General features: G+C 40.8%; 1 long non-coding RNA gene across 1 annotated transcript in view; it reads right to left on the bottom strand.

The window, feature by feature from the left end:
• Positions 1 to 21649, bottom strand: part of LOC140917245 (uncharacterized) — a 38240-nt gene extending 16591 nt beyond the window's left edge. Inside the window, exon 1 of the long non-coding RNA XR_012160762.1 lies at positions 21259 to 21649. This is a non-coding gene — a long non-coding RNA (uncharacterized LOC140917245). The remainder of the gene's footprint in view (positions 1 to 21258) is intronic.
• Between the last annotated feature and the right edge of the window lie 1358 nt (positions 21650 to 23007).

Genomic DNA, 23007 nt, shown 5'->3' with positions numbered 1-23007 from the left:
CTGCAACTTGAGACCATTACTCCTTGTCCTGTCCTCTTCTACCACTGAGAATAGTCTAGAACCATCCTCTCTGGAACCACCTCTCAGGTAGCTGAAAGCAGCTATCAAATCCCCCCTCATTCTTCTCTTCCGCAGACTAAACAATCCCAGTTCCCTCAGCCTCTCCTCATAAGTCATGTGTTCTAGACCCCTAATCATTTTTGTTGCCCTTCGCTGGACTCTCTCCAATTTATCCACATCCTTCTTGTAGTATGGGGCCCACAACTGGACACAGTACTCCAGATGAGGCCTCACCAATGTCAAATAGAGGGGGACGATCACGTCCCTCGATCTGCTCGCTATGCTCCTACTTATACATCCCAAAATGCCATTGGCCTTCTTGGCAACAAGGGCACACTGCTGACTCATATCCAGTTTCTCGTCCACTGTCACCCCTAGGTCCTTTTCCGCAGAACTGCTGCCTAGCCATTCGGTCCCTAGTCTGTAGCTGTGCATTGGGTTCTTCCGTCCTAAGTGCAGGACCCTGCACTTATCCTTATTGAACCTCATCAGATTTCTTTTGGCCCAGTCCTCCAATTTGTCTAGGTCCCTCTGTATCCTATCCCTGCCCTCTAGCGTATCTACCACTCCTCCCAGTTTAGTATCATCCACAAATTTGCTGAGAGTGCAATCCACACCATCCTCCAGATCATTTATGAAGATATTGAACAAAACCGGCCCCAGGACCGACCCTTGGGGCACTCCACTTGACACCAGCTGCCAACTAGACATGGAGCCATTGATCACTATAAAACATGCTGGGTTTGTCCAGTTCACCTAAGTCAAAAAAACATGTATTGTAATGAGCTCAGTGAAACTTTATTATGAGTGGAGTTAAAACCCCAGTGAGGTTGATAGGTGTGAACTCACTCTTCAGTTAACATAACTACATGCATAGATCCCATCTAAGACAAAAGCTGTGTGCGAACCCCAGACATTTTTGGTCGAGTATTATTTTTGGTAGGTGTGTGAGTGTATGGGCAGGGAGGTCACACAGAAAATGGAAACAGATGAAAACAGAGGGAGAGGCAGAGGCAAAAAGTAAATGGCACGGTGTGATGCTGGAAAAAGTAGCTAGAGAGAGCTTTTGGGTCTGGTGTTGGCTAGAAAAAGCATCTCTAAACTAAGGAACCGCTCCTTTTGTTTTTGGTTCTTCCTGTATTTGGAGGAATGGGACTTTGTATAATCATTGTAAAGAAGCAAGATAACATCAAAGAAAATACCAGACTCCAGCAGTTTCTAGTTCAAATGGAACATCACCACAGGCCCAAAATTTGACTCTCCCCTCAGATCAAAAATAGGCAATAGTATTAAATGATCCAGGGCTTGATCTTGTGAGGGTCCGAGGAGCCTCCTATAAGGTGCTGACTAGTGTCAGCTCCTATTGATTTGTTATTGTTGTATCTAGAGGTCCCAGCTGAGATCAGGACCCCATTGTGCTAGGCCCTGTATAAACATGTGGTAAGAGAGAGTGCTACCCAGAAGAGGATATTCAGCACTTTACAGGGGATTCCCAAACCTTGCTGGGTAAGGCCCTTATTGCCTACTTGTTTTTCATCCTAGCTGAACTAGACAGACTTTGGTCAAGCTTTTCACAAACAACTAGTGAGTCCCAGTTTTCAAGTGCCCAAACGGAGATACTAGTAAAGGGACTGATTGTCACAGAGCGGGTGAACAACACTCTCTTAAAATCAGGTCTCTTTAAGGTCTTTCCAATTGGCCCCCACAAAATTGAGCCCCCCCCATCACTAATCACTTTGTAAAATCTTTGCATTTGCCCCCTTTCTACCTATATTCAGCCAATTGCAGGCAACCGGCCAATTAGAAAAACCTCTTGTTTATAATACAAAGTATATGTGCATGTTGTAGGGAAAATGATCTTATTTACTTGCAATGAGAAAGATGTCTTTTTTTTTCTTCCAGCATGACCTTTAGTTTCTACTCTCTTTATTATGAAATGAGCTATCATAGCCTTTTAGTTCCTACCCATACTACAGCAGAAACTCTTAGTACTGACTGTCGAAATTCAGTTATTTTTAGCAAGACTCTAGCATGGTTCCACTTCGGTGTGGATGGGAATTTTTTTCTTCTATGACCCATCCTAGATAAACCCGAGATTGAGCTTCTCGGATCTCTCACTATATACCATGTTTTCTTTGAATCATTCTCATAGCTCTTTTCTGAACCCTTTCCAATTTTTCCACATCCTTCTTAAAGTGCAGAAGACCTGGACACAATATTGCAGTAGGGATTCTCACCAATGTTGTATACAGAGGTAATATTGTCCCTATTCCTACTTGATATTCTCCTGATAAAACATGAAAGGATCACTCTGGCCTTTTTGTTATAGCATTGCATTGAGAGCTCATATTCAATTGGCTATCAGCCATGAGCTCTAAGTCCTTTTCAGAGTCACTGCTTTCCAGGATACAGACTCTCAGCCTGGAGCTGAATAACCTTGCATTTGGCCAAGTATCAGAGGGGTAGCCATATTAGTCTGTATCCACAAAAACAACGAGGAGTGCAGTGGCACCTTAAAGACTAACCGATTTTTTTTGGCATAAACTTGTGTGGGTAAAAAACTCCACTTCAGATGCATGGAGTGAAAATTACAGATACAGGCATAAATATACTGGCACATGAAGAGAAGGGAGTTACCTTACAAGTGGAGAACCAGTGTTGACAAGGCCAATTCAGTCAGGGTGGATGTAGTCCATTCCCAATAATAGATGAGGAGGTGTCAATACCAAGAGAGGGAAAATTGCTTTTGTAGTGAGCCAGACACTCCCAGTCCCTATTTAAGCTCAAATTAATGGTGTTAAGTTTGCAAATGAATTTTAGTTCTGCTGTTTCTCTTTGAAGTCTGTTTCTGAAGTTTTTTTTGTTGAAGGATGGCTACTTTTAAATCTGTTATTGAATGTCCAGGGAGATTGAAGTGTTCTCCTACTGGCTTTTGTATGTTACCATTCCTGATGTCTGATTTGTGTCCATTTATTCTTTTACATAGAGATTGTCCGGTTTGGCCAATGGACATGGCAGAGGGGCATTGCTGGCTCATGATGGCATATATCACATTAGTAGATGTGCAGGTGAACGAGCCCCTGATGCGGTGGCTGATATGGTTGAGTCCTCTGATGGTGTCGCTAGAGTAGATAAGGGGACAGAGTAGGCAATGGGGTTTGTTACAGGGATTGATTCCTGGGTTAGTGTTTTTGTGGTGTGTAGTTGCTGGTAAGTATTTGCTTCAGGTTGGGGGGCTGTCTGTAAGCGAGGACTGGCCTGCCGCTGAAGGTCTGTGAGAGTGAGGGATTTTTTTTCCAGGATAGGTTGTAGATCGTTGATGATGTGCTGGAGAGGTTTTAGCTGGGGGCTGTACATGATGGCCATTGGTGTTCTGTTGTTTTCCTTGTTGGGCCTGTTCTGTAATAGATGACTTCTGGGTACCTGTCTCACTTTGTCAATCTGTTTCCTCACTTTCCCAGATGAGTATTGTAGTTTTAAGAATGCTTGATAAAGATCTTGTAGGTGTTTGTCTCTGTCTGAGGTATTGGAGCAAATGCGATTGTATCTTAGGGCTTGGCTGTAGACAGTGAATCGTGTGATGTGTCCTGGATGGAAGCTGGAGGCATGTAGGTAAGTATAGCGGTCAGTAGGTTTCCGGTATAGGGTGGTGTTTATGTGACCATCACTTATTTGCACTGTAGTGTCCAGGAAATGGATCTTTTGTGTGGACTCGTCCAGGCTGAGGTTGATGGTGGGGTGGAAATTGTTGAAATCCAGGTAGAATTTTTCAAGGGCCTCCTTCCTGTGCATTTGGCTTTATTAAGAAGTAATTCTTCTGCTCTATTCTGCACTGATTAGGCCTCAACTGGAGTATTGTGCCCAGTTCTGGGTGCCACATTTCAGGAAGGATGTGGACAAATTGGAAAAAGTCCAGGGAAGAGCGACAAATGATTAAAGGTCTGGAAAACATGACCTATGAGAGAAGATTGAAAAAAAATGGGTATGTGTAGTCTGGAAAAGAGAAGACTGAGGGGGAACATGATAAGAGTTTTCAAGTACATAAAAGGTTGTTACAAGGAGAAGGAAGAAAAAATGTTTTTCTTAACCTCTGAGGATAGGACAAGAAGCAGTGGGCTGAAATTGCAGCAAGAGTTTAGGCTGGACATGAGGAAAAACTTCCTAACTGTCAGGGTGGTTAAGCGCTGGAATAAATTGCTTAGGGAGGTTGTGGAATCTCCATCACTGAAGGTTTTTAAGAGCAGGTTAGACAAACACCTGTCAGGAATGGGCACTCTAGATAATATTTAGTCCTGCCATGAGGCAGGGGACTGGACTAGATGACCTCTCAAGGTCCCTTCCAGTCCTATGATTCTATGAAAACATGTGTTTGATATCCATGTAGGGTCTCAGTAATCCAGATTTGATTTCTTTCAAAACAAATTTTTATCAAAGGTGACATGTTTCCATGAAATATTTTGCTTTCAACAAATTGGCATTTTCCAACAGAAAAAATGTTCTGTCCGGAAATTTCCAAACTGCTTTAGTTGCAGTATTTGGACCTGAGCCACACATTTGAAGATGTTTTTAGATGAATAAGTGCCAGCAAAAAAGTGCTAGATTTTTAAATAACTTTCTTTTTTGGAATGGAGTGTAAAATAAGTGACTAGTTCAACTCGTTTAAGTGTAAAATAGAGATGTGGCCATGTCAGTGCAGTAGAAAGGATTAATGAGTCATTCTGATAGCATGACTTGAATTTGCTGTTTGGGGATCTTACAGATATTTAAGATGCATTTGAAATGCTCTGAAGGTAATACTCAAATTGACCGTTCTGCTAGTCTAAAAGATATATAAACAGTACTGATCATAGAGCCTTATTATGTCTATTTTGCAGCAGAAACAACAGCAGCGCGGCACTGTGTTGGGGATAACATATGTAGACCTTATTGCCATCCAAAGAATGCTTTCTTTGGATTCTAGTTCTACCTATTTGTCTTACATTTTTTTTCACATCTGCTCAGCAAGAGTTATTCGCACCCTTGGACAAATGAGCACAAACTGACGGAGCTGATATTAATGTCCCATGGGGGGATGATATTTTTATCTGGGAAACAAAAGTGAGGCTCCTGAAAGATAAACACATAACGTATCCAGACACAGGGAGCAATGCCCATTGGATAATCATTCTTTACATGATTTAATATTAAGAAAACTATTTTAGAGAGCTCTGGATAACATTACTTAACTCCATACACTGAAACAATCACAGTCCTTTATAAATAAGAAACCTTAAATAAAGGGTACATTATTATATGAAAAGTAATGAGAAGACCCAAAGTCAATCTTATGGCTAATTCTTTTCAATAAGTGAAGTTGTAGATTACCATAACACACATATTTTGCTAATAAACTAAAGATTCAACAAATTTAAACTGTCAAACTGAAGCTTCTCCATCCAGATGCTATCTGCATTCACTTCAACTGCTGAAACTGGGCCAAAAAACATTTCTATTCTGTGTTTTCAAGTGTTGGGATCTCCCTAATGTAACAGTTATTACAGCTTGTTGCTGTTGCTTGTTCCACCTCTTTCCTCAAAACACAGGGCCAAATAATTGCTAATGTTCAGGGTCAAATATTGAGTGTAATAAATGAAAACTCTTCCAGAACTTGCAAAAGAAAAAACAAATCTTTTTTAATTCTTTAATTTTTGTCATGTCATTTTAAAATGACGTTCTAGAAATTCATAATGTAGACAGACATGGAAGGGAAATGTCTCTGGACACTGAGAGAGTTCTATATTGCTGACATCTTTCCGAACTGAGTAGTGGTTAGAATAGGGCACCAAGGCTATGTCTACATTTGGAGCTACAGGTGTGATTACCTGTAGACATACTCATGTAGACATTTTAGCACACTAAAAATAGTAGTGTAGCTGGCATAGCACAGGCTGTGGTACCTGGCAGCACAGTCTAGCTATGCCAGGTACTTACACACACAGTTCAGGCAGCTTTGTACTCAGCACGGCTAGCCCTTGCTACTGCAGCTACATTACTCTTTTTAGCCTGCTGACAGCTGGCGTAAATATGTCTATGCAAGCTGGGAATCACATGTCGAGCGCCAACGGTAGACATAGCCTTAAAGTCAGGAATCCTGGTTTCTATTCCTGGCTGTGTCGTTGTCTTGCTCTATGTCCTCTCTTGCAATCTCTGTTTAGCCATTTGTAAAATGGGTACAGTAATATCTACCTCACAAGGGTATTATGAGACTTTGTTATTTGTAAAGCACTTTCAGATGCTTGAATTAAAGGACAAGCAATAAGTGAAAAGTACAACTGTTCTTAATTATCTATTGGTTGAGATCCGCAAAGCAGGTCTAGTGGTTTCAGACAGTTCTATTGGACAGTTGTCTGAATTCTGTGGACTGCCTTGAAAAATCTCCATATTTGTCTTTAGTTCTGTGTAACACTGTTGTTGTTGTTATTTATATTAGATAGTACCTAGAGGCACCAACTAGGTCAAGGCCCTATTGAGCTAAGCAATTTATAGTCATGTAGTAATGACATTCTCAAAGAGCTTACATGCTAAATAGACAAGACAGACCAAGGGTGGAAGTTCAAACAAAGTCATGAAGAAGTGAAATTATTTGACCAAGGTCACGCAGCAAGTCAGTAGCAAGCTGGCATACATCCCACGTTTCATGGCTCACAGTCCAGTGCATTCTCCAGTGGACCATGCTGCATTTCAAAGAGCAGTATGTAACATTCTCCAGTGTTGTTCTACCATTACTGGTCTGCCATATTCTGGTCAGTTCCAGTGGACAGCTAACATACAGAAGTTATGCTGATCAAGAAAATATTTTTTCAGTTTTTGCTTATTTGTCCTGCCAGGCTCTTAGAAATCTTTATTTCACATGTCATAGTCTGATTCCCTAGAGCTTCCAGAACTTCCACTGTTTCAGCAAGGAAAAGATAATTTCTTTTAGTCATAGTAAGAGACTGACAGACCAACCCAGAGTGAGATGCAGACTAGGGCTGAAGAAGCCATGCTGAGATATGATGTGCCATGCCCTGTGAACAGCAGACTGCAATGCTCAATTTGCAGTGTTCAGCACAGGATCAATCCCTGTTAGTTCATGCCTCCATGAAATTATCCCCCTCACATGCTTATCACCACTTCCTCTTCCCAGACCCTCCTTCTCTGAAGGGTAGGTCAGTGTGACACAGAGGCTCCTGGGAAAAGGGTTCCCAGCTCATTGCAAAGCACTCTAATTGCCTTCTATGACGAGATAACTGGCTCTGTGGATGAAGAGAAAGCAGTGGACATGTTGTTCCTTGACTTTAGCAAAGCTTTTGACACGTCTCCCACAGTATTCTTGCCAGTAAGTTAAAGAAGTATGGGCTGGATGAATGGACTATAATGTGGATAGAAAGCTGGCTAGATTGTCGGGCTCAACGGGTAGTGATCAATGGCTCCATGTCTAGTTGGCAGCCGGTATCAAGTGGAGTGCCCCAGGGATCGGTCCTGGGGCCGGTTTTGTTCAATATCTTCATAAATGATCTGGAGGATGGTGTGGATTGCACCCTCAGCAAGTTTGCAGATGACACTAAACTGGGAGGAGTGGTAGATATGCTGGAGGGTAGGGATAGGATACAGAGGGACCTAGACAAATTGGAGGATTGGGCCAAAAGAAATCTGATGAGGTTCAACAAGGACAAGTGCAGAGTCCTGCACTTAGGATGGAAGAACCCAATGCACAGCTACAGACTAGGGACCGAATGGCTCGGCAGCAGTTCTGCAGAAAAGGACCTAGGGGTTACAGTGGACGAGAAGCTGGATATGAGTCAACAGTGTGCCATTGTTGCCAAGAAGGCCAATGGCATTTTGGGCTGTATAAGTAGGGGCATTGCCAGTAAATCAAGGGACGTGATCGTTCCCCTCTATTCGACATTGGTGAGGTCTGGAGTACTGTGTCCAGTTTTGGGCCCCACACTACAAGAAGGATGTGGAAAAATTGGAAAGAATCCAGCTGAGGGCAACAAAAATGATTAGGAGACTGGAACACATGACTTATGAGGAGAAGCTGAGGGAACTGGGGATGTTTAGTCTTCAGAAGAGAAGAATGAGGGGGGATTTGATAGCTGTTTTCAACTACCTGAAAGGGGGTTCCAAAGAGGATGGCTCTAGACTGTTCTCAGTGGTAGCAGGTGACAGAACAAGGAGTAATGGTCTCAAGTTGCAGTGGGGGAGATTTAGGTTGGATATTAGGAAAAACTTTTTCCACTAGGAGGGTGGTGAAACACTGGAATGCGTTACCTAGGGAGGTAGTGGAATCTCCTTCCCTAGAAGTTTTTAAGGTCAGGCTTGACAAAGCCCTGGCTGGGATGATTTAGTAGGGGATCGGTCCTGTTTTGAGCAGGAGGTTGGACTAGATGACCTCCTGAGGTCCCTTCCAACCCTGATATTCTATGATTGTATGATTCACTCACCTCAGACCAAACAAACTCATTACACCAGACACATGCCTTGTAGGATATTTATCCACAAAGGATAATATATAAGGTAGCTCTGAAAAGCTCATAACTTTGTCAAGATTCATAATCATTGCAAGATGTATATACAGGTAACATTTAAGGAGTAATGTAATTATACTGAAATTATGTTTTATGAACTTGGAGTAAAAGTTAGTCACCAGGGGATATTATGTCTCAGTGATGGCCCATTGAAGCAGAAAGGAGTCATCACTCCATCCTAGTTAGCCAGTGCTGTAATGTGAGGTTCAATTGTTCAGACTTGCTCCATCCAAAGTCTTTCAATGGAAATCATCAGAGTTAACTGCAAACTATCAAAACCACTGGGTGGTATAAAAGGAACATTACAACACCCAGAGAATTACCTTGCCTATGAATAAAGACAAGACTGTTTCAGTACACAGGGAGGGGAAAGGCACTCTGTATCCTTTCACTGAGGAAGGAGACATCTTGGGGAGTAGGAAAAAATCCTGTTTCCTGTGAAGCCAGTCAGCTCTGCAACAGCCTGAACTGGGGGTGGGGGGGGTGGGGAGGAACCTTCTTTATTAAATAGGAAAGGTAACTATTAATAAGGGTAGACCCAGATTTTGTTTTGTTTATTGTAACCATATGTTTCCACTATTCTCTCTTGTTTCCAGTTAACTCTCCATTCTTTCTTAAATAAGCCTTAGTTTTGTTTTACTGTAAGTGCTCACAAGTGTGCGTGATTTCACAGAAGCAGTGATTTAAGGTAAAAATGTGATACACTGCTCCTTTAGGAACAGAGGATCTGGGATTTCTGTGAATAGCTAGTGTCAGGGGCTGGATATCACAGGGGAATGATCCAAAGGGGCTCAGGGACTGGGGTACACCTATTGTTAATCTGTAAGGTGAGGAGAGGGCTGGTATAGCCAGGGGAGAATGCTTGAATGGCTAACAGGCTAGTGGTATTGGGGAGTTGACACCCAGCCACCACAGGTAAGCTGCCTCTCGGTAAAGGCAGAGAATAGCAAGGTGACTTTCAGTTGTTGAGTACCCAGAGAACAATCACAGTGGCCCCTTCAGTCCTTGGCCATTTGGTGCCAGATGTGGGCTTTGTGATGCGGACACATGCCCTTGGGAAATAGATTGTATGTGAAGGGCTCCTCTCCCACTTTCTTGGTAATGATAGTATGTAATTGACTCTGAAATTAGTGTTGCTACTGGTGGCCTATTCCATTACAACAAGGGCAACCTGTCCTTTGAAATAATAAAGTTTACATCAGCTAGGGCAGAATGATAACACTACCAAAGAAAACTAAAATCATTTATGATATGCAATATATTGGAGGTCCTGCTTACGGTATGTTAGCTCATTCGAGTTATGAATTCCAGAACTGGTTTGTTCCATTTTCCATTTCTCTCACTGCTATTTTTGATGGGATAGACTTCCGTTGTCTTCTGTTGTTGGAATAGACAAGGAGGCTGTATTATGTTTGTAAAAAACATATGCACATCTGTTACACTCTGCACTCACAGAAAAGCTTCCCAGCCTTTATGGATCTTTTTCTTTTTCTCTTCTTGTTTTGTGTGGTCACAGTACCTGATTACCTAGTTTACACTAGTTTGGTTCAATATTGGTTTTAAGTTTGGACAGCATCCCAGATGCATGTGGTGATGCTGCAAAAACCTAGTACAATAGAAAATTGTGTTCAATACGTGCTATGAATAAAGTTATCAGGAAAAGAGTGTCCCAATCAGTTTTAGAGGCATTCAACATTCGAACCGTTTAATTTTTATACAGGCTACCAAATAAGAGATTTCTCTTAGTTTAAATGGATCGTTTTCCTCTGTCTACCATAAGGTTTCTGGCAGGGGGAAGCAGTTACTGACAATTTAGTAGGTAAAATAAATTTCTGGTTTCAACTCTCAGAAGACCAAAAGGTTGTATTTTTTATTCCAACAACAAATTGTCAAATTTTACAATATTGGCAAATCTTAATGGTGAGAGCCTTGCAAATCTTTGAAAAGTGTCGTCAGTGGGGAAAATTTTCAATGTAAAAATAGCTGATGCCCTATAAAGGCACTTCATTTTAATTGGACGGCATTGTGCAATACAGTGTTGCACTTCCATAGTTCCACTCTTGCAAGGAACACAGTTTTCACTAGTGATAGTAAAAACAATGATATGTTGGGTTTTGCAAAACTACAGCGACAGGCATATATTTCAGTGTCTGATTGCTGCTCTATTAGTCAAAAGTTTTCCCATGCCTTTCTAAGTTTCTTCCTGAAACGTACGTAATTTTTGTTATGCATAAAATGTTCCAAGTGAATTTAACACACATGAGGGTGGGAGGAAAGCTGGTCTTGTGGTTAAGTCTGCAGGAGTAGTACTTGAGCTCTGAGTTCAATTCTTGGCTCTGCATATGTGACCTTCAGCAGGTCACAAGGGTCAAATTTTGAAGCATCAGCACTCACAATAAGGATCAGACATTCAAAATAATTGGGCACCAAAATAACTGTGGGTGCTGAGCTCCTTTGAAAATCTACAGAGAATCTGGACCATAATAGTGACAATATTCTTCATTTTACCTATGTATAGTGCATCTGAATGAGAATACCACATAAGAGACAATAAGAATGTAAATTACTTGACAGACAAATGCAGTGCTTAATTCTCTCCGCAAACTGAAACCTTTGCCACATGCTCATTTTTAGGTTGCAACATACAACTACTGACTTGTGTGATATGCCAAACCTACGGGCATGCCTCAGCCATGATCCTGCCATCTGAAATGCTTTCCATTTTACTGAGTGTGTCCCACAGAGCACCACAACATCAAACTGTGAAGTACTACAGTAAATCAGATCTATTCTATTGGCTAATGTTTAATTATTTTGTGAGCCTAACAGTTAGGATCAGAATGTGAGTCTGAAGAATGGCTAATTTGTGTGCCTAGTTCTGCTGTCAGTTATGCTAGGATAAATTTTCAATAATTCCATTGGATTTCTATAGAATTACTCCATATTTGCATTAGTGTAACTATGAGAGCAGAATTTGGCTTATATCTGTAAACGTGTGTGTGTGTGTATCTAAATCATGCATCTCTGTTATTCCTCACTTAGCCCTCAGTTTTGGCTTTGCCACAAGCCCTGAGCAAAGGGTAATGCATAGCTGTATTGAACGAGGAGTAGATCAGGAACCAGATTCTGAATCTGAGAGTCACAATCTGGTTCTTGGTTCCTCCTGGCTCCAGGGTTGAAAGTAGCCCATGCCAGACCTATCTTTACCTGGCACATTGGTTCAACTGGGCTGGATGGAGTATTGCAGAAGGAGTACAGAGTCCACGCCTGATCCCTGCCTACCTACTCCGTGCCCACCTGGGTGGGGTAAGAGTAGCAGCCCTGCAGAGGGTGATCTTCTGTCCTGTGCAGTGCTACTAACACTGTGGGTAGCCTACACAAGAGAGTTAGGGGGCTTACTGTGTTCCCTTACTGTGGGCATGTAAAGAGGGCTTCCCATGGAGATCTGAATGGCAGTTGCAGCTGCCCATGGATATATTTATCCTCTGATACTGTCAAGGCTGAATCCCCACTCTGTCACTCCGAGTGCAGAAGGTGAGGGCCCTCAAGGATTCTAAAAATTAATACTTGCCATTCCAGGCTTGTATTAAACTCCCAAGGTTACAGCTTTTCTCTGATGTTGGCTTGGTAAACGCTACCACCACCCAAATGCAAAAAAACCCAACCTTAGACCCAGGAAGGAGTACTTGGGAATTCCTCCCTGTGGGGTACCCTCATGCTCTTTCACCCCCACCCCCGTCTGGGGAAGAGCTGAGAAAGAAAACAAAGGAAATTTAGCTGTTGCCACCAGCTAATCAACAGCATATGCACAAACCTCTTAGGAAACCAAAAATCCAATCCTGTTCTTAAAGGTAAATTTTATTAAAAACAAAAAGAAAGAAAATACACCTGGAACTTAGGCTTTTGGTAGATTTTAAAAGAGCAATTCCAAAAATCAAGCACCCAAAATAGCTTTCTTGGGGGTTAAGCTTAAAGGTTACAAGCAAACAGAAGCATTTGGGGTTAGCACAGAGGAGAGTCACAAGCCAAAATAAAAAATAACCCTGATTGGGTCTAACTAAACATTTCCTAGCCAAATAATTTCTTCTAAGTATGGAAGATGAATTTTCATACCTGGTTTAAGCCTTACATAGCATTGTTCCTCCATGTCTCCTTCTCCGGAGAACGACAGACAAAGGGAAAGCTTCTTTTCCAATTTTAAAAAGTTCTACCTTCCCATTGGCTCTTTTGGTCAGGTGCCCACTCCTTTTCTTTTAACTTTGGGTCTGTTAACCCTTTACAAGTAAAGCAAGCAGAGAATAGACCAAGATAGATTTTACAGCTAACTGGCTGGCTGGGTGTCCATCAAAGAGAGCTACTCCCCGCACCTTCATATATCACAGGTAATAAAGAAGAAGAATTATTCTGGGTTGGACAGCCAGTATTTATTACTTTGCTGTATGGATAGTGCCTAGCCATGGATTAAATGCTTTTAAAATAATTAAAATATACATAAAATAGGAACAAAATCCAAAGTATTATGCTTTGACCCCAAAACATTTGTTGTGGTTCCATGTCTCTGCCACATAATGCTATTGGTAAATGCTTTTCCCTGACCTAAAGATCTGAGTGCTTTGATAAAAGATGGCTCTCCACATAATATTTGTCTTTATCTAACTGATTGCTACGGGCGATTTCATTTACAGGACTCCAATCACATAAGGAAGATGAGAGGATAACTTTCCAAAATGAAAAATTCCCTTGATTTTTTTGAGTAGCTCTCTGACTCATATCTGCAATGTCTCTTAGTAAGCTAAACATTTTGTTTTAAAGATACACAAGTTGGTGAGCAAACCTTGGGCTTGAAAGGTTAGTGAGATAGACCAGCATGATTGCTTTGTTTTTTTCTGTCTTCAAAAGACATCTTTTAATGTGTGTAAGTGGTTTATATAGCTAACAGATCACTATTGCAGGAAGTGATGGGTCATTATGCTTGTAGACTGGGGAAAAAAACCACAGTGTGAAAGTTTTGTCTGAAGTTTAGTGTTTGTTTTTTCCTACTATGAGCCCTTGACTAACAAAATTGTTGCTATGACACACAGAGAACTGATTTAATGCCTGCTGTCTCCGAAGATCCTGCTTTGTTTATTGTTCTTCTGACTGAATATATGACTGAATTTCCTGAAAGATCATGCTTCTGTGTGTGCCTGATAAGGTATCTGAAAGCCATAAGGGCTTGATTCAAGCCCTCCAGCTTTATTGTAGGAATGAAATGCCCAGGACTGGTCATTCAGTTTAACTTAACATTGCTCTGTGACCTATCTGTCATTCTTTGCATAAGATTTCTGCTATGTCCATATATTACTTCTGAGTCATTTGCACTTAAGTGAAGTAAAGCTGTTATAAGACCCTGGTGATGACTTCTGTAATATTGACTGATACAGGGTAACTGAAAGATATCTGTTTTGTTGAATCAAATGAATGAAGGATAGGGCATATCTGCTCTGTTACGTTCTAGAATGGGGTACTATTTAGTATTTTCTAGGCAGTTTTCTTCAGGCACAGGCTCTTTCCATTAAGTGGGATACTGCAGCATGTAAAGAGTATATTTTTCTCCCTGGAGCTATTACTTTAGAGGCAGATTGTTTGAATTTTCTGTAAATTGCAAAGAATCTTCAGTCTTAGGCTGGAGAATCACTAAAATTGCTAGCAATACTTTCTGCTGCAAGCATATTCTGCACTCTGTTCCTCTCATTCACCTTCCAGAAACATATTCGCAAACTGTACAAAAGAGGCCACGTGTTTAAACCAACCACATCTAAATGCTTTTAAAATGTCAGCATATTGTCAGTCAGTGTGTTCAGTCAAAGTAGTACTGTTACCCAGAGTCTTCAAACCCAAAGCAGTGGTAACTTATCTATTTCACTCCAGGTAGTGTCAGGAATAAATCAGTGGGAACACAGCACTTCTGGCTGATAAAAGATTGATACAAATAAGTGTGCTCTTATCTAAAACTACTATTTGTTAGATTTAAGCAATAGGTTTAGGACATCCCAAATAACTACCTAATGTCTGAGATAGAATTGAGTAATTAGCAGCAGGTCAACAACGGCTGGTCACTTCCCTGCCTGGGAGTAGGGCAGGAGGAAAAAGTCTCTCAGGATACCTTCAGAAAACTGCTCCAAATACCCTCTATTATTTTCTCTTTTTATAACTAGCTTTTACAAAACACATAGCTCATAGTGACCCCTACTGGGTCATCACTGCTCCTAACTTCAATAAACTACTAATCAATAAAACATTCTTAACAATCTTAGCCATAATAGGAGTCTATATCAAAGACACCCAAACTCAAGGTCTCTATCCACTTATTTTCTTTCAGTCTCATAATTTGTTGACTCTCTTCTCCCCTCCTCCCATTCTAGTTAACAGAAACTGCAAACCTGAAGCTAGTATTTGACCTTGCCTCCAAAAGCCTTGCTTGTCCAAATTAACGCTCAGCTATGTGGTGGTCTATTTTATTAATTAATGGTGGCTGAATTCACATACTGTGGCTGCAGTTAGCTTGGTCAAGTTCTGGGGTAACAGTACCATTACTCTTCTTTATCTCTTGGAGTTTAGAACAGACTAAATGACTGAATTCTTTCAGAAAATTGTAGGTATCAATAGTCTGCTGTGTTCACTGGTACCTTGTTCTCAGTAGGTGAAACCAAAGTTAATTAGTAGAGAAAACAAGTCTCTGGTTAAATGCAAAGCTCCCCTGTCTCTGACTGTTGGCCAATCCTATATTCTGTGTAGAGCCTACATACACAGGCTTGGCATAGCCTTTTTTTGTGGGGAAAAGGAATATGGCAGTGGAGGTGCTCTGCGACCACTAGTCCAGCCTCATTACAGAACCAGCACGGTATGTTGTGTGGGCCTATATGTGGGATGGGAAATGGCCACTGAAACTGTGTAGATGTAGATGCACTTGGCCCTCTCATCTTTCACATCATTTCACCTTTCCCCACCACAAGTGTGAGGTGCAATGAAACCATGTGGATCTGTGTTCCACAGCACCCAGGGCATCTATATGGACTCCAGGATTCCTGATCCCTTGCTCTAATACAGCAGAAATGCAATGGTCTTCTGAACCCATGGAGAAAAGAGGATCCCCTCCTCCCCTCAACAGGGCAGGGAGACAGCGTGGGTTAGAGGTTGGAGCATGGGGTTAAGAATCAGGAACCCCAGCTCTGGCACTGGCGCACTGTATGATCTTGACTTTAGCAAAGGTTTTGATACAGTCTCCCACGGTATTCTTGCCAGCAAGTTAAAGAAGTATGGGCTGGATGAATGGACTGTAAGGTGGATGGAAAGCTGGCTAGATTGTGGGGCTCAACTGGTAGTGATCAATGGCTCCAAGTCTAGTTGGCAGCCGGTGTCAAACAGAGTTCCTCAAGGGTCGGTCCTGGGGCCAGTTTTCTTCAATATCTTCAATAATGATCTGGAGGATGGCGTGGATTGCACCCTCAGCAAGTTTGTAGATGACACTAAATTGGGAGAAGTCGTAGATACACTGGACAGTAGGGATAGGATACAGAGGGAGCTAGACAAATTGGAGGATTGGGACAAAAGAAATCCGATGAGGTTCAACAAGGACAAGTGCAGAGTCCTGCACTTAGGACGGAAGAATCCCATGCACCGCTACAGACTAGGAACTGAATGGCTAGGCAGCAGTTCTGCAGAAAAGGACCTAGGGGTTACAGTGGACGAGAAGCTGGATATGGGTCAACAGTGTGGCCTTGTTGCCAAGAAGGCTAACAGCATTTTGGGCTGTATAAGTAGGGGTATTGCCAGCAGATTGAGGGACGTGATTATTCCCCTCTATTCAACATTAGTGAGGCCTCTTCTGGAGAACTGTGTCCAATTTTGGGCCCCACACTACAAGAAGGATGTGGAAAAATTGGAAAGAGTCCAGCAGAGGGCAACAAAAATGATTAGGGGACTGGAGCACATGATTTATGAGGAGAGGCTGAGGGAACTGGGGATGTTTAGTCTTCAGAAGAGAAGAATGAGGGGGATTTGATAGCTGCTTTCAACTACCTGAAAGGGGGTTCCAAAGAGGATGGCTCTAGACTTTTCTCAGTGGTAGCAGGTGACAGAACAAGGAGTAATGGTCTCAAGTTGCAGTGGGGAAGATTTAGGTTGGATATTAGGAAAAACTTTTTCACTAGGAGGGTGGTGAAACACTGGAATGCGTTACCTAGGGAGGTGATGGAATCTCCTTCCTTAGAAGTTTTGAAGGTCAGGCTTAACAAAGCCCTGGCTGGGATGATTTAGTTGGAGATCGGTCCTGCTTTGAGCAGGAGGTTGGACTAGATGACCTCCTGAGGTCCCTTTCAACCCTGATATTCTATGATTCACTCACCTCAGACCAAACAAACTCATTACACCAGACACATGCCTTGTAGGATATTTATCCACAAAGGATAATATATAGGTAGCTCTGAAAAGCTCATAACTTTGTCAAGATTCATAATCATTGCAAGATGTATATACAGGTAACATTTAAGTAGGGAACTGGGATTGTTTAGTCTGCAGAAGAGAAGAATGAGGGCGATTTGATAGCTGCTTTCAACTACGTGAAGGGGGGTTCCAAAGAGGATGTATCTAGACTGTTCTCAGTCGTACCAGATGACAGAACAAGGAGTAATGGTCTCAAGTTGCAGTGGTTAGATGTTAGGAAAAACTTTTTCACTAGGAGGATGGTGAAGCGCTGGAATGGGTTACCTAGGGAGGAGGTGGAATCTCCTTTCTTAGAGGTTTTCCAGGTCAGGCTTTTACAATTATATTCATAACCAGGGTGACATTCACTTTCCTTTGATACCTTACATGACATTCTTTGATGAACCAGGATGTTCATAGCAGGATATTCTTGTAACCCCTTGCCAGCTGAAATTGAGGGGTTTGCGGATCACAGGCCCTTTGTTAATAGCTTGGTTGTTTTAATTTGCAATGTATTAATGTTTTGTTTTTTCGATACTCAAAAGTGAGCTGCCAGGATCACCAGCTACAGCTACGTTTAGCTCAGCTGGCACTGTGTAAGATTTCAAAGACAGTACTACCAACGCATTTCAGGTTTGACGTGCAAAATGTCTGCTATGCTGTTTCTGGGCCTCTTCCCAAATTTTCTGCCCGTGCAAAAGGGAGCTCAGCTGAAACAACAACAACAAAAACACATGCATATTCATGCACTTTCGCTGTTGTGAAAGGTAATTGCATTGGTGTATGGAAGTAAGTGCACATGCAACTAGAATTCCTGGTACCTGGCAGCATAAGCAATTACCTAGTTAGTGCAGGCAGATTTTGTAAACGTGCATGTTGTAGGTGGGTGCACACAAATTTTTCCATCTTGATTTCAGCCTCTACCAATTGACTATTTAGCCATGAATGCCCATTTTCACTTGAGTAACTTAGACTTGAGTAGACTCAGTTTCACTTGAGTAACTTATTCAAGAGTTGAACCTGTGTCATGAGAAGTTAAAAGACTAGTTAACAAAAGTTAATAAACAAAAAGCTTCACAACTTAAAATCTAAAGTTGGAGAGCAACAGGAAAAACAATATTTTTGGGACTTTTTTTTTGTACCATCTATGAATATCATCTAACGTAAAACAATTAAACTGGCTGATTTCCCAGCCCCTGTTCTCTAGAATAGCTGTTAACAGAGTTATAATGAAACAAAGACAAATAAAAAACCACAACATTTTTCTCAAACAAAAATGCTGTCATTGCAAGCTTTACATGTTGACTGCTCTCCCCAAGCCTTGCAACCTTTCCCAGATGTAAGCACATTATCATCAACAGAAAGGATTCAGTGACAGTAGGGTGAGAAAAGACCACTTGGTCATCTGTTGTGACCCCATCATCCAGTCTGACCCACAAAGCACTTTACCAAGAAAAAAAAGCCACTCAAAACCTTTCACAAATTGAAGCACTTAATCTTGGAATTCATTTCAACTTGTCTTTAAAAAAAAAATACCATTAGGAGAAAATGACAGAAGGCCTTATGTATCCTAGGGGGAAAAATTGATGGGTAATTCACCACTGGTGCAGCTCCACGGGTGGTAACAACGGTGCAGACAGGGACTATGTTTATGTTACAGATTAAACCAAGTCAGGCAGCCTAGTTACAACACAGTTATCCCTTAACCTGTATTCAAACACAGCTCCAATTTTCAAATGCAGATTGTCTCTTAACTGTTTTATAATAAGGATAAAGCCTTAGTCAAACCATCCTTGGAATCATTTTTAGATCTACTCAGGTTGAAGCATGATTCTTTAACATGGTCATAACATTTTCCATACCACACATAGACAATAAAAACATAAATAGGGTATGGTCACAACTGGAATTACTGATTTTTCTGTTCACTGGCCATACCAGAAAATCCAAAAAGAAGATTAATTTCAGGTTGGTCTGAAACAGAAATTTTTGGTGAACCAAAAATTAGAAACAAATTTCATTTCAGGTGGAACAAAATGCTTTGTTCGACCCGAACAAAGTCTTTTTTTGGACTTTTGCTAGATCTTGCTGTCTAATAGTCCTCTCATTTCATTTTAGAGATTTTAAAACTTTTTTCAATTGTTTTTAAAATAAATTAAAGTAAACTTCTAAATGAAAAGTCATTTCAAATTGAGAAATTTCAATGTTTCATTTCAAAAATGTCAAAACAAAATGTTTCAATATTTTTCTGAATTTTTGTTTGTGTTTTTGGACAGAAACAATGACATGAACTCATGAAATATTTTGGTTTACTCAAATCTGTATCAAAAAAAGTTTTGTCTGAACATTTTTTGCCCAGCAGTAATCAGAGCCATTCTACACTGCAGAATGGGGGGGTGAGAATATGGAAAGTTTGCACAAGAGGCACTCATCACTTCCATGCCATAAAGCCACATTCCTATGAAAATTCATCCAAATATGGCCAAGTTCTAAGCCTTTACAAGAATCTGAGTCCTGGGGGTTTCCTGTATATCAAAGATTTGGGGCTGGACAGAGCCAGGTGATAAATTCACCACACAGCTGATCTGCCAGCTGTCTCCGTACAATGTGGGGTAGGAACAAGCCGCAGAGGCTACTCCAGTCCTGATGCTCTGCTGTTGCTATTCTAGCAGCTCCTACCACACCAACCTTTGAGAACTCCTCAGTATACAGCATGACTGATTAGGCTGTGCACGTGGGGAAGAAATTGGGTATTTGGAAGCAAATATGGTATTTAGGCTGGAAACATTACTTTATTATTTGGACATCATTTATAGTTGGCCCAGACATTCTTGGATCCCTCCCTAATCCCACATATTGATAGATTGCATGGCAAAGGGTGTTTTGTTTTCTGTACCGGATTTATGTTCACTAAGTATAATGACTTAATTTATAAACATTTTTAAACAAGTTTTCAGAAAGCAGAACTCCTCATGTAGTGCCCTGGTTAAAACAAAAATTAGAAAAGGGGAAGGAGGGGAAACAAACCCAGAAACTACACAGATAGATAGTCAAAATTACAAGATTTATGGGACATGCTCATCATTCATGCGACTCAGTTGGATTTACCTGCTTGTAGATTCAATGAAGTTATAGACGAGAGGCGGGAACATCATAATGGCCATATAAATTCACAGATTCATGTACTATATATAATTATATAAAAATTATATAATTATATATAGTGGTCCCCACATCCACCGTAGAGGAAGCATTATTTTAAAACCCTGTATGTTTTTTTTATTAAGAAGATTATAGTATAGAATGTTCAAATCCCAGCTGAAAACATCTGGAGTAGGCTAAAAAATAATGATAGTGTAGTACTTTGTCTACAAGAACAAGCCCTGCCAAACTTAAACATTCTAATTGAAAGAGAACACCATCCTGGGTAACCCCTACTATGTAATACTTTGACCACAACAACAATACTTTACAGCTACACGAATACTCTGTTTTGGAACCATTTAAACAAGTCTGTCTAGTCCCTAATTACATACATAGGTTCACAAGAAAATAGATATTTTTAAAATTAACTCTGTATAAGCAAGCTGCTAGTTCCTGTGAAGGAAAAAAAAAAAGACAAATATGATAGTTGCTACTGTGACATTCCCTGGGGTACAATCTGGACTGTTGAACAGCTGTTCCCCCACCCCCCAGTTCTCCATCCTGGGTGCTTTTATACTGCTTTGCTGTGATAGCAACCCTGGCCTGCTCACATACAGCCTCCAGCATGTAAATTACTCCCAGCTGTACTGCAAGAGTGCTACAGCCAGCCACCCTTGAATTACGCTGCAGAGCAACACTAGCAATTTCCCCGTCCCAGACTTTCCCCCAGAAATATGCGTCTTGCATTGCCCAGCCCTCTCCTGGACAATACAGGCTCATTTAAAGTCTGTCATTTTATTAATAGAAAATGATTTGCACAAATCCTGTTAATTCAAATGGAGTTTCCCAAACACTCCAATCCAAGCACACTATCTTAGATAAAACAATCAAACAAATTTATTAACTACAGAAAGAGATTTTAAGTGTTTACAAGTAAAGAGGCATTAAAGTCAGAATTGGTTACTTTGAAATAAAAGGTAAAATGCAACTAATACATAACTCAACAAGCTAAGTAAATTCAAAGCCAAAAGGTCTCTCTCACCATACGTTCTAGCAGTCTTACAGGCCAAATCTTTCAGCCCAGATCCTTCCCCAGTTCAGTGATGCTTCATCTTTCAAGTGGTGTGGTTGCCATAAGTAGAGATGAAGGGAGAGATGATTTGGGGCATCGGTTCCCCTTTCCTTATACTTTTTCCTTTGAAAATCATCTCCAGCTAAGGTTCAGGAGACAGCAAGTCTGTGGGGATGGGAACTTTCAGCTATTTCTTTGGCAAAATGTAAATTTCTCACTCTCACCCTTTTTCCTGCCAAAGAATAGCCGCTTAACAAGGTGATAGTCCATTTGATTTTGTTGTCACCTTTCTGAGGCATCAGTTTGCCTTTTGTATCTAAGGAACTGGCTTGTGCCTGCTTTTCTAAACTTGGACCATGTCACAACAACGTCACTGGCAGAATTTTATAATTTTGGATACAATACTGCAACACACATTTTACCTGGACAATAATAATCAGCAAATTGAGTTTTCAAATGATACTTCACAAGGCATATTTTGTACAAAATTTATCATAGTCTTGTAAAAAGTGTGAACATAGGGATGCAGACTGTCACAGCTATAACTAAGATCAAACACAGAGCTTTTCCCAGTCCATTTGATATGAGGATAACTTCGCCATGGTGCCAGACATAGCATGATGTTCTTCCTCTGAAAAACAGGGCAGGAGCAGATCTGTAGAATTTACATCTAGATCTGGATCTATAAGCCCAAACACTAGGGGTATTTTGGGCCATTATAGTGATACAGACAAATTGAAAAATTCAGAATATAGACACATCTAAGTTTAGATTCTAGGTTAAGGTTAGGTGCGGGTTTTAGAGCTGGGATTTTTGGTTTAGGCCCATCTCTGCTTGTTCCCTTAAACCGATGTATTCCAAACACCTGGAGTATTTTCTGTTGTTCTAAAATGGTCCATATTCAAGGCAGATTAAATTCATGTTGTGCAGAGGACCAGCACAATGCCTACACACTTCAACAAGATAACTCTGTTATCCACTCATTTACAGGTATTGGGAGCACAGAGGATAGACTTTTTTATTAATTGAGAAAAAAATTGTAATGGTTTTATTTTGGCATTTTTGAAATGAAATATTTCAATTTCTCATTTGTTTTGTTGTGAACCTAAGATGCCAGTGTAAACTACAAATTATCACCAACATACTATTTTAAAACCGATGCTTGTTTGCCATGGTAATAGCTGCATTCATGAGCAGTACTATGGATGTCAGAATACACTCATTGGGAACTGCATGTTCTTACGAAACCTATTTTATTTAAGCAATAACTTCCAGGGATATTAGAAATATGAGGTAGCAACCAAGTACTGCATGCTGAGTATATACAGAGGACATACACCAAGATGTTTATTCACAGCACTGCAGGGCCTGCTCCTGCTGAGTTTACAGTTTGGCGAGAAGCAGTATTATTTATTGTCAAAGCTGAATTTTTACTGAGGACAAACAGCATTGTGCAGGAGGTCAGACTAGATTATCATAATGGTCCCTTCTGACCTTAATATCAATGAATATATGAGTCTATGTTTGAGAGGAATTCAATGTGTCTCTTAAAATGCTGCCGTAGTTACACAGCAAACATTACAAAAAGGCAAGCTTTGGTATATATTATACAGGAAGTAATGCATTTAGTGACTTAATTCATCATCTTTCTTGGCTGATCAGCTTTTCATGGTTGTAGTTTTGTATATTTTGGGGAGAATAAGATATACTGGCTGCAGG

This window comes from Lepidochelys kempii, chromosome 9 (genome assembly GCF_965140285.1).
Source record: "Lepidochelys kempii isolate rLepKem1 chromosome 9, rLepKem1.hap1, whole genome shotgun sequence".
NCBI classification, from domain to species: domain Eukaryota; kingdom Metazoa; phylum Chordata; order Testudines; family Cheloniidae; genus Lepidochelys; species Lepidochelys kempii.
The sequence above is the reverse complement of the archived record's forward strand: the minus strand, read 5'-3'. Positions and strand labels throughout refer to the sequence as shown.